Source organism: Triturus cristatus, chromosome 5_1 (assembly GCF_964204655.1).
Source record: "Triturus cristatus chromosome 5_1, aTriCri1.1, whole genome shotgun sequence".
Taxonomy (NCBI): domain Eukaryota; kingdom Metazoa; phylum Chordata; class Amphibia; order Caudata; family Salamandridae; genus Triturus; species Triturus cristatus.
The window spans coordinates 123,649,849-123,663,005 of NC_140587.1; the positions used below are offsets into that span (position 1 = coordinate 123,649,849).

General features: G+C 46.7%; 1 protein-coding gene across 1 annotated transcript in view; it reads right to left on the reverse strand.

Moving 5' to 3' along the window:
* Window positions 1–10,041: 10,041 nt before the first annotated feature.
* Window positions 10,042–13,157, reverse strand: part of LOC146830355 (uncharacterized) — a 485,325-nt gene continuing 482,209 nt past the window's right edge. The window contains exon 12 of the mRNA XM_085603720.1: window positions 10,042–11,319. The gene's annotated coding sequence lies outside the window, so the exon portion shown is untranslated. The remainder of the gene's footprint in view (window positions 11,320–13,157) is intronic.

Below are 13,157 nucleotides of genomic sequence, written 5' to 3' on the forward strand. Positions count from 1 at the left end.
AGGTTTTAGTAGATACAACTAGTGTAGGTAGGTGCACACACCACACCCTCACTAGATCATGTCTCTGAGAGGAGATCAAGTTGATTCTCTCTCAGGAGGGGTAGATCCTAAAAAGATACCCTCTAGATATGATACCCTAACTTTTCAGGAGATGAGACAATTGTGTACCTCCAGAAAGTTAAAACAGGGTTCAAACCCTACCATCATTCAACTAGTGGAGATCTTAGAAGAGTATGATGCTCAGAGAGCCTCCCAGGATAGTACCCTAGGTACAGGTGAGGGTCTACCCTCTACAGATGAGTCAGAAGGGACTTCAGAAGATGAGGTAGACAGCCAGGTCCAAGTTAGGAGACTTAGCCAGGCTAACTTAAGCCAACATGGGAGTCTGACTGTGGTCCCCCCATTCAGACCCTCAAGTGGACTTAACCAGAGAAACAGGAGAGGAAGATCCCCTTCAAGGGAATCTATCCACTCCCATGTCTCTAATAGCTCCAATGCCTCTTCTCACAGGGGAATGACTTCTCCACAGAGAAAAGAGCATCAGGCCAGAATGAGGGAAGTCAATCTGAGGATTGAAAGGGAAGAACTTGCCCTTGCCAAAGAGAGACTTGTTCTGGCCAGAGAGCAAAATTTAAGTGGGCTAGGACCCACTGGTGGCAGCAATATCCCTAAGGATAGAGACAGGGCCTATGATAATAGAAACCTGAGCAAGATTGTCCCTCCCTACAAGTGTGGGGATGACATCCACAAATGGATAACTGCTTTGGAGAGAGCTTGCAAAGTACAGCAGGTACCCCAAAGTCAGTGGGCAGCTATCTTGTGGCTCTCCTTCTCTGAGAAAGGTAGAGACAAGCTCCTCACAGTTAGTGATGAGGATGCTGACAATTACACTGTCCTGAAGAGTGCTCTGATTGATGGGGTTGGCCTAACCACTGAACAATACAGGTTGTTGTTCAGGGATACCCAGAAGACACAGACTCAGGACTGGACTGACTTTGTAGATTGTGCCACTAAGGCTTTGGAAGGCTGGTTATTGGGGAGTAAGGTTAAAGACTATACAGGATTGCATAATTTGATCATGAGAGAACAAATACTTAACAACTGTCAGAACCAGCTGCTGCATCAACACTTGATTGACTCTGACCTAACTTCTCCCCAGGAATTGGGAAAGAAGGCAGATAGGTGGGTCAGGACTAGAGTTAAGCAGAAAAACTAGAACCAGGGCTGTGATCAGAAAAAGGCAGACCAGAAGGGTAATGATCAGAAACAAAAAGACCAGAAGTCTTCACCAGGCCCCCAAAAGGCTCAGGGCGAGGGTGGTCCCAAAAAGGATAAAAAGAAAGATGGCCAAAAGAAACCTTGGTGTAACTATTGTAAGTCTAATTCACATTGGTTTACTGAGTGCACCAAAAAGGACAAGACCCCAACCACCATTGCCCCTAAGGCAACTGTACCCCCTAGTCCAGCTGTAAGTGGTGGTTCCCAGCAAAAGGGTGTAATAGGGTTAACCCTGGGAACTGAAGTTGATTCTGGCATAGTCAGAGTACCTACTCAGGCTGTTCTGATCTGTGATGGGGACATAGCCTTGTCCTCTACTGTGGGTCCCAGTAACCTGGGCAAGTACAGACAGACTCCTTTGATCAACCAAAGAATGGCTCAGGCCTACGGGGACCCAGGTGCTAGTGTCACAATGGTGACACCTGCCTTTGTGGACCCTGGACAGATCATGCTAGGTGAGAACTACCTAGTGACCAACGCTAGCAATGCCACTACCTCCCATAGTGTGGCAATTGTTAACTTCTCCTGGGGAGGGGTAACTGGCCTCAAGAAAGTTGTGGTGAGTTCAGATCTCCCTGTAGAATGTCTGTTGGGAAATGACCTTGAAACTTCAGTGTGAGCTGAAGTGGAGTATAGGACCCATGCAGAAATGCTGGGAATAGATGCACATGTCCTTGCTGTGACCAGGTCACAGGCCAAAACGTGCAACACTGAACAAGTGCTGGATCCTGGGACAATGGACCAGACACAACCCAAGAAAAAGAGCAGTAGGGTTAAGGCTGTGCCTTCCCCCTTGCCTTAGGTAGAGAGTCAGCCCTCACAGGAGGATGAATCTGAGAGCCCTGAAGGAACTGTCCTAGAAGAACTGGAACCTGATCAGGTTGAGTTTCTTGGGACAGGGGGACTTTCAAGGGCAGATCTGAGGCAGGCACAATTAGACTGTCCTTCTCTTGAACCCCTCAGACAGCAGGCTGCTGCTGAGGCTGCAGGGAATGCTCAAGGTACCCATAGAGTGTATTGGGATGAAGGGCTACTGTACTCAGAGGCTAGAGACCCCAAGCCTGGTGCATCCAGGAGGTCGGTCATACCATTGAGTTTCAGAGGCTTCCTTCTTACCTTGGCCCATGATATTCCCCTTGCAGGACACTTAGGCCAGAATAAGACCTGGGACAGACTTGTCCCTCACTTTCACTGGCCTCACATGTCAGAAGATACCAAGGAGTTTTGTCGCTGCTGTGTCACCTGCCAAGTCAGTGGCAAATCAGGTGGCACCACAAAGGCCCCCCTCATACCACTACCTGTGGTGGGGTTCCCTTTGAGAGAGTGGGGATAGACATTGTAGGACCAATGGACCCCCAAACAGCATCTGGGCACAGATTCATACTGGTGATAGTGGACCATGCCACCAGGTATCCAGAAGCTATACCCCTAAGGACCACAACAGCTCCTGTTGTGGCAAGGGCCCTACTTGGAGTATTCTTCAGAGTGGGCTTTCCAAAGGAGGTTATTTCTGACAGAGGTGCCAACTTCATGCCAGGATATTTGACTGCAATGTGGAAGGAGTGTGGTGTTAACTACAAATTCACTACACCCTATCACCCACAGTGCAATGGGCTTGTGGAGAGATTCAACAAGACCCTAAAAGGGATGATAAAAGGTTTACCAGACAAGCTTAGGCGAAGATGGGACATCCTTTTACCCTGCCTTCTGTTTGCTTACAGAGAGGTCCCACAAAAGGGGGTTGGCTACAGCCCTTTTGAGCTTATGTTTGGGCATCCTGTAAGGGGACCCCTGTGTTTAGTAAGGGAAGGATGGGAGAGACCTCTCAGACAACCCAAACTGGACATAGTGGATTATGTACTTGGCCTTCGCTCCAGGATGGCAGAGTATATGAAGAAGGCTTCTAAAAACCTTGAGGCAAGCCAAGAACTCCAAAAAGCTTGGCATGACCAAAAGGCTGTGCTGACTGTGTACCAGCCAGGACAGAAAGTGTGGGTGTTGGAGCCAGTGGCCCCAGCAGCACTCCAGGACAAATGGTCTGGACCCCACACTATTGTTGAACAGAAGGGAGAAGTCACCTACTTGGTGGACATTGGGACTCCCAGAAGCCCCCAAAGGGTGCTTCATGTCAACAGGTTAAAGGCATATGTTGACAGGCCAGACATGGGCTTACTCATGGCTACAGATGAGGGGCAGGAGGAAGAGAGTGGCCTTCTCCCAGACCTGCTGACTCAGAACCCTGATGATGGTTCAGTTGATGGTGTGGTCTTTTCTGACAGCCTCACTGATCATCAGCAACAGGACTGCAGACAAGTTCTGCAGACCTATAGACATATGTTCTCTCTGACCCCAAGTCAGACAAACTGGTGCACCCTTGAGGTGGACACTGGTGACAGTCTGCCTGTGAAGAGTAAAATCTAGAGGCAACCTGACCATGTCAGGGACTGCATAAAGATTGAGGTACAAAAGATGTTGGAGCTGGGAGTCATTGAACCTTCAGAGAGCCCTTGGGCTAGTCCTGTAGTTCTTGTGCCAAAACCTCACACCCAAGATGGTAAGAGAGAGATGAGGTTTTGCGTGGATTACAGAGGTCTCAATGCTGTCACTAGGACAGATGCCCACCCAATACCTAGGGCAGATGAGCCCATTGACAGATTGGCAGCTGCCAAGTTTTTGAGTACATTTGACCTGACAGCAGGCTACTGGCAAATCAGACTAGCTGAGGATGCAAAGGCCAAAACTGCTTTCTCGACCCCAGGAGGACATTATCAATTTGTGGTAATGCCCTTTGGTTTGAAGAATGCACCTGCCACTTTCCAAAGGTTGGTGGATCAAGCCCTTACAGGTCTGGATGACTACTGTGCAGCTTATCTTGATGATATTGCTGTCTTTAGCTCCACCTGGGAGAATCACCTGGTCCACCTGAGGAATGTTTTAGAGGCCCTGCAAAAGGCAGGCCTCACTATCAAGGCCACTAAGTGCCAGATAGGGCAGAGCAAGGTTGTGTACCTGGGCCACCTAGTAGGTGGGGGTCAGGTTCAACCACTGGAGAGCAAGATCCAGACCATAAAGAACTGGACTCCTCCAATTACCCAGACTCAGGTCAGAGCTTTCTTGGGCCTGACTGGGTACTACAGAAAGTTTGTTAAGAACTATGGGTCCATTGTGACACCACTTAATGACTTGACCTCTAAGAAGATGCCAAAGAAAGTTCAGTGGACAGTAAGCTGTCAGAAAGCATTTGATGCCCTGAAGCAGGCCATGTGCACAGCACCTATTCTGAAAAGTCCAGACTACTCCAAAGACATCATTGTCCAGACAGATGCTTCTGAGTTAGGTGTGGGAGCTGTTCTTTCACAACTGAATGTAGATGGTCAAGACCAGCCCATTGCTTTTATTAGTAGAAGGCTGAACCCTAGAGAGAAACGTTGGTCAGATATTGAGAGGGAGGCCTTTGCTGTGGTTTGGGCCCTGAAGAAGCTGAGGCCATACCTGTTTGGCACTCACTTCAAGATTCAGACAGACCATAAGCCCCTCTTGTGGCTCAATCAGATGAAGGGTGAAAATCCCAAACTTCTTAGGTGGTCCATTTCCCTACAGGGGATGGACTTCACAGTGGAACATAGACCTGGGACTGACCATGCCAATGCAGATGGACTCTCCAGATATTTCCACTTAGAACATGAAGACTCAACTGTTCAAGGTTAGTATAATGTCCCTAAGTTTGGGGGGGGGGGGGGGTTGTGTAGGAGAGTAGGGTCTGCTTTCTATGTTCACCCCCACTTTTTGCTTTTGCTTCACTGGTTTTCGACTTAGATGTGGCGGTGGGCCTGCTAATCAGACCCACAGCCCAGCTGTTCTCTCTCTAAATTCACTATGCACTTTAGGTGCATAACCCAATTGGTAAGGATCACCTTTTTGGACCCTGTACAGTGTACCTTAGGTACCCAGGGCATAGGTGTACCCTAGACCTACCAGGGGCTGCAGCATGTATTATGCCACCCCTGGCTGGCCTTCCATTATAACACAACTGGCTGATCACTCAGCTGAGGCAAGGTTCTGTAATCACCCCTTGCTTAGGTGTAGTATTCCTATAGCTACCTTATATATAGACACATGGGTAACCTATCAGTCACTCCTATGGCAGGCCTTAACAATCCTGAAGGCAGAGTGGTTGGTAACATGTGAGATGGTGCTCTAGCATGAGCTGAGCCTGTCTGCAGCTTTCGGAACCATGTCCTTATAGCTGTTCTATGATATCGCCTACCATATACTCTTAAAGTGCCTTATAATCCTCGCGGTTATGGTAACTATGGTTTGGCTTTATCAAAACATGTTGTGTAAGGTGTCTAACACTTTGGAATCCTACCCCCACACCATTCCTGGTGGTGAGGATAGTATTACTCCCTTCTAGAGGGAGAAGACATGTTGAAGACCTACTACCCGGTTAAAGTTAACCAGAGCCCCAGCATCACAAAATGGATGCTGCTGCCACAGACACGAGTCGGACCTCTTGCTGCTGGGAGACCTTCCAGCGAGGGAGGCTTGGACAATAGGTTTCCTGCCTTGGGAGGTGCGAGCACCACCCTAGACAGGCCTTAGTGTATTGGGGCAGGGAGGGATGAATGAAACGAGACACTGCCTGGGGCACACAAGGTGTCCCATGCATAGTCCAGTTCAAACCGGTGCTGGGGCACTCCAGCCCCAGTCCTGGCGCGAAACTGGACAAAGGGAAGGGGGTGTAACCACCCCCCTCCCTGGTCCCACCTATAGGAGGGACCGAGCAGGTAACCCAGCCCCCCAGATTAGTATAAGAGTGGGAGTTGAGTCCCTAGGACTTTGGATTATTCTGAAAAACTGCAACTTGAACAGAAACTCTGGACCTTCGACATTCGACTACGGAAGAAGACTGAATAATCTCCCTTGTGGCCAAGGAGTGGCCACCCTGTGCAAACAGGCACCATCAAGAGACCTGCCGTTTGCTTTGCCCAAGTTCTACGAGGAACCGACTGCAGAGCCCGACCAGCGCCTTGACTTCCAGACTTCTCCGACCCTGATCCACATCCACAGCAAAGCTGAGATCCGTGGAGGCGACGAGAGACGTGGGACCGGCTACCTGGGAAAATTGGCGACTTGCTTCCAGCGCAGCTTCTGAGGCATCCTCGAAGTTGTGCTCTGGGGATTGAGAAGCCCCAACCCCGAGCACCATCTGCACCGAAGATCAGCCCTCCACACTCCACGAGTTCTGCGTGGGGCCTTCTGCATTTTCCTGCTCGACGCGTCTGTCCAGTTGCTTGCCCGTTGGCTAGTAGCCTTTGAGACGATGAACCTTGAACTTTCCACCGCTGGTTTGGCTCCTCCAGACCGGCCCTTGCTTCCCTGCAAAAGAGAAGCACCTCAGACCTTCCTGGTCTGCAACAGAAGCGAATCCTTCATTCTGCGTGGGGCCCTTCTGCATTTTCCTGCTCGATGCGTCTGTCCGGTTGCTTGCCCGTTGGCTAGTAGCCTTTGAGACGACGAACCTTGAACTTTCCACTGCTGGTTTGGCTCCTCCAGACCGGGTCTTGCTTCCCTGCAAAAGAGAAGCACCTCAGACCTTCCTGGTCTGCAACAGAAGCGAATCCTTCATTCTGCGTGGGTTGCGCTTGACAAGGCTTGTTGTGTCCCAGTTCGACATCGACGCCGCCGACAGCAAGAGCCCTCGTGGGACAGCTCGACTCCTGCTTCTGGTCATCCTCGACGCCTCCTGGTGCCCGTGGCTGCTGCGACAAGCTTCACCTCTTCACCTGCATCTTCACAACATCGCCTGGTTCCTTCCCGGTTCCTTCCCGGCTCCTAGCTGGTGACCTAGACTCTGTCCCCTCTGCTTGCAGGTATCTTCCTTCCTGATTCCATCCTTGGAATCCACCGGACACTCTTCACTGACTGCCTGTCAGCAACTTTCTTCAGGCATCCATAGGAGTCGACGACGAAACCCTACGCAAGTTCACACCCATGCACCCGCAGCCCGTGGGCTAGGTAACTTGAGTACTTCGGTGCTCACAAGGGTATAGACTATCCAAGTGTCTCGTTTCCAAGTCTCTAACTCCTAGTTCCTTCCGAAGTGTCCTAAAACTCTTAATTTCTAAATACTACTATTTCTATCGACTTTAACGCATTACGCATGAGTGTTTCCACTCTGCACCTGAATCCCGTGGGCCTCCCACTGCCTAGCAACTGATAGGATAGTGTAGCCCCAGCGATTCCCTAGGGCTAGGCCTAACCTGTGTTCGTGACAGTGGTTCTTAAACCACTTACTTAGTATATGGTTTGCGTGGCCCCTAGGGCCTAACTGTATTACTTACCTGTGTGACTTATGTATGCTTAAATAAGACTGTGTTGTACTTACCTCGAATCTCATAAAGAGTGCTGAGGGTATTTTGACTAGAATAAATACATTCTATTTTTATAATATATCTGTTGTGGTGTCCTTTCATTTGGTATTCAAGGGGTTGCAAATGGTATAACAGCTGGCTTCACATGTCATACAGAGTTTAGCCTAAGACTGCTCTTGTCCATGCTACCACTAGGATAGCTGGTCTATATGGTTGACTTTACAACCAATCACCATAAGGGTTGTTTGGACTGATACATGGTGTACACTAAAACTAGTGACATCATATATCAGGCCAACTTCTCACAGGCCTTTTTATACTTCTTCTTGGACTTCAACTTCCCCAAAGACTTAAGCCTCAATGAATATCTGTCACAGGATCAGTTCAAAGAGCTGGAATGGGTGTGTGCACTTGACTGGGATTGAGAGCAGGTTTTACTTGATTTACTGTAGTGTTAGGTGACAAAGATTTGCTTCACAATATCAGGTCAACTTGAGGTTCATAAAGGCGGACTTCTTACCCAACTTGGGAGTCATTGCCAAACAAAAACAACAAAGACACACCTCATAGGGATCTGCACAATCATCTGCTTGAGACAGTTTAAACCCTTTAGTTTTAAGAGGGGAATGTTCCCTTGTACACTGGAAACAGATTGCGAGAAAAATCAAGTCAGCTGCCGAGAAAAATTGAGGTGCTAGCTCTGATCCACTTAGGAAGGCACAGAAAGCTAGGAACAGACGTCAGTGTGCTGGGGTGATGTGTATATATCACTACAACCGGGGAGGACTGAGGTAGATGCCCGGCTGCATCATGCCACCTACTGGTGTGTACAGGTTATGGTGAAAAATCCAGTCTGGCACCTGGGGACATTTTAAAGGTGAGAAATCTGCAGTGAGAAATATCCATCCAAAAGAGCATGACAGAAAAGTAGAAGAGGTTCAGATGTTGGCGGGAAGACTGAAGAACCTCTTTGGATGTTCGGTTTTGAATCACCCAAAGGAAGAGGGAGTACCAAAACCTCCACTGAATGATAGGAAGTCATGGGCATCCGAGAAATATTATAGAGGATCTCTCTCTTAGTCTGCTCTGGAGTGTTTGAGGCTGTCCTATAGAAGTCATATATGGTTTCTTCTTAGAAATGGGTGCCAAGTTCTTGACCATACTCTTGTTTCTCAAGGAGATGTTGGGCCTCTCTCCTAACCTGATAACTAGCTAGCTAGCTAGCTTAGTTAATGGCGCCACTAGCTGCACTGTGAGGGAGAGCTACCAGCATTGGATGAAGAATGGGAGCTGCAGGCAGTGACAAAACTGAAGGTGTGAACGAGATTAAAGCCATGAAGGGAAGTCTGGACAGTGGAAGACCATGCAGCGCCGCTAAGAGTCCAATAGGGCCTGCCAGCGTATTGTGGGAGACCCTAGCTATCCTTAAACACTTTAAACATGGCATTCAGGAAAAACACTGGATCAGAACCTGGAGCAGGGAACTCAGGATAGGGTTATTCCTGAGATGGAGGGGGCAACATTGCTGGGTCAGGGTTTGAAGTCATTACCCCCAATTAAAATTCTGATAACATCTCCATTGGGGTCAGAGAGCATCCGGTGGCTTACCTATCCACCAATGTTTATATGTTTGTCATGTCTCTTCTTCTTGTGCTTATGTGTCTACTCCCTTGCTGTTGAAGATGAGGCCCCAGGTAAACTCAAACAGTGCTGAGATCCTGGTTTTTTCCATCCCTGACCTTGAAGAGCCGTACTTCCAGCTACTTGAGGGCTTTTGGATGCATGCTCTGACAGGACTCACAGGACCATGAATCATTGGACTAGACTCCAAAGGCAGAGGTCATCAGGGTCAGTAATAAACCTCCCAATCCCTGCAGGGTTCGAAGTCTGAACATTTGGGGGTTGGGGGCATGATAGCACTGCACCTATGCTGAACTCCTGACAGAAATGTCAAAGAGCAAGCTCTGTATCCGTGTCGATGGTGCGGAGGAACTGACGCTGGCAATGTTGCTTCACGCGCCAACACAGAGTGAATGCCACCAGCCACCAGCATAGAAGCGCTATAAAACTTTTCCGGACCCAGTCTAGTGTCCTCGATATTCAAAGGGTAAAGAATCTTATGCGTCCTGTGCCCTGATGTGCGTTTTCTGGTCCTCTTTTTGTACCTCTCAATGATGTTGCCTTCATCTAGATCTGTTCGCACTTATTCGTTCCTTCCTTACTCACCACAATATACGGGCTGTGATTGTGCTGAACTAAGATCTAGGGAAAACCTTAAAGTGGCCTATTTCTGGTGAGACTGTTTGAAACTCATTTTGGGAATCATGATGCACTTTGATTGTGTGATACTCATTCTCAGAACTGAAGGACAGCAAACACTAATAAGCTTGAAGTAAAATCCTTTATTCATTAATTACAGAATAAGAGGAAATTGTTATTAATCCATAATTATTCAATAACAGTGAGGGTAAGTCTGCATTCATCTATATCATCAATAATAAAAGAAAATATCAATATAAACTTTATTAATGAATTACAAAGGGTCCAAATGACTACATTATTCTGGATAATTTACCTGTGGAGTGACAAGTTCTTTAATAATAGGCATTTAACAACTAGAAAGAAAAGGCTTCTATTCAACTGTATAAACTAACTGCAAAGTAAGATGAGGTTTACATTAATACATCTTCATCAATTACAGCGTGACATGATGTTTACATTAAATTGCATGCAAGAGAGCCACAGAAGATTTATATTAAACTGCGTTGAAACGCAGAATAACAGAGTTATGTTCATATGTATTAATCAATTAGAAAATATTTGAGGTTTAGATGATCAGTATTGCTCAAACAATGAGTGAAAGGCATTTATTAATTGTGTTTTATGTCAGTGGCAAAGCATAGGTAACTCATGAATCATCTATATTAATCACTTAAAGAGTAAAGGTCTACATTAATATGAATTTACTAATTAGAAAAAACAAATATTCTGTATGATCAATTACGAAGTAAGAGGAGATCTATGTTGATGTGCATCATCAGTTGCTGAGTTAAACGAAGCTATATTATCCTTCCTTCAATGTGATAATGAGAGGACTCCTACATTGATTGATATTCATCCCAAATAAAGAGGATTAGTATCACTCTGTATTACAAAGTGAAAAGAGGTCTATAAGAACAATTAATCATCACTTAACTGTGGATAGAGAGGAGGGCTAGATTAATATTTATTATCAAATTACAGAACAAAAAGAGAATTATATTGCCCAGAATTCATCAGTTACACAGTGAAAGGAAGTCTATATTATTCAATAATCATTTACTATTTTTCTCCACAATAAACTACATTCATCAATTTGTTTGTTAATCTGTGTTCATCAATTAGGGAGTGAGAGAAGATGTATATTAATCCTTGTTCAATTAGTGACATTGTGGGAGTAACAATTCTATTATCTGCAGTCATAAAATAAAAGAGAGAGATCAATGTCTATTTTCATCAATTTTGAATTTTCAGGCGGTACATATTGATGGTTATTCATCATTATAGTGGGAGACGTTTATATTCATATATTTTAATCGATTACACATGGAGAGGCTGGAATTTTCCCTTCAGGAAACAATACAGGTTACACAGGGAGCAAGACAGCTGGAAACCTCGGCCTCTTCATCTAGAGGGAAGCAATATACAGACGTATTAGTGCATCATAAATACTAATGCGAATTGTCAGATCTGTAAATAAACATTTCTATTAGTTAAGCATCCACCACTGTTTTGCCTAGCTGGACAGTTTCTGTACAAATTGTTCTCAGCTCAACGCACAAGTTACTTACCTTCATTAATGTGTTATCTGGTAGAGAAATGATGTGGCCGCAGATTCCTTACCTTTACTTTTCCCAGACGTCAGACTGGATCTGGAAGATATGTTCTTTGAGCAATACCCCTGCATGCCGCTAGGTGGTGTCGGTCGGCTCTGTGTGACGTAGTCTGTGTCATCTGCCCCGCTGTGACATCCACATCACCTATATAGCAATCACCTGACATCAGTTACTTTTCACGCTTTCCATGCCAGAAGTACAGAGCATGAAGTACACTGACATTTGTGTGTTTCTGAACAACTAGGGCCCTAGAAAACTTGTCTCAGTGCGGGAAGGATAGGTGGGTTGGTAAGGAGTCTGCAGCTAGAGCATATCTCTACCAAATAAGGCGTTACCGAAGATAGATAGATATCAAGCCGCAGATTCCTTATCTTTGAATAGATGCCCAAGCAATACCATCCCAGAGGAGGGACTGTGGACAAGTTTAGACCAGGAAGACCTGCATGACAGAGCAGCCTAAAAAGGCTGTCCCTGTGGACTTGACTGTCCAAGCAGTATTGTTTGGTAAACGTGTGCAAGGATACCCATGTTCCTGCCTGAAAAATGTCTAGGGCTGGAACTCCACATTGCAAAGCTGTGGTAGCAGCCTTAGCTCTGGTGGAATGAGCCCTTAAGCCTTCAGAAGGCTGCTGTTTGGCTAGAGCATAGCAAAATTTGATGCAGAGGATGACCCATAGTGAGACAGTCCTCTTTTGCACAGCAGGACTTTCTTCATTCCAACGTACCCCACGAAAAGTTGGTTGCCCACCCGGAACATCTTAGTGCGGTCAAGGTAGAACAACGCTCTTTTTGGGTCCAGGAAGCAGAGTCGCTCCTCTTCTTTAAAGGGGTGCGAAGGAGTGTAGAAAGTGGGCAAATTGACAGATGGCCCCACATGGAATTGTGTTACTGCTTTTGGGAGGAAAGAAGCTCAAGGATGAAGCAGCAATTTATAAGAGAATATTGTCAGGAAAGGAGGCTTGGATAACAAAGACTGCAATTCGGCCAACCTCCAGTCAGAAGTGACTGCCACTAAAGAACAAGTTACTTCAATAACACATTATCTAATAGAGACTCTATCTAGCTGCAGATTCCTTACCTTTGACTTTCCCAGATGTCAGGCTGGATCCAGAAACTTTTGCTGAGCAATACCCCTTGTGCATGCCGTCGGGTGGCTCCATTCGGTTCCGAGGGAAGTCATCGGCATCAGTAGCGTCAGTTATGACATCAAATAAATAGGCACCACCCAGGTGCGCGGACGTCAGTTCTTTTCTTTCTGCACCATTTAAGCACCGATCCGGGTAAGAGCTACCCCTCTGTCGCTTTTTGAGAGGCTTTTTCTCGACTTTGTTAAATTCTGTCTTTTTTCCTCCTTTCGTGTGCGAGGATGTCTTCGAGGAAGACAGGGTTCAAGCCGTGCGGTGCCTGTCACTGCATGATGTCAGTTAACGAACCCCACCACGTCTGTCTCTGGTGTCTGGAGTTCAACCATGATTCAAAGTCATGCTCAGACTGCTAGGCCATGGCTTTGTAGGCCTTGTGGGAACAGGTGATGAAGCTCCTTGCAGGCTGGCAGTCGATACCGTCCAGCGAGACTACGTAGAGTCCTGATTGAAGAAGAGGATGTTGCAGGACAACTCCAGGAACCCAA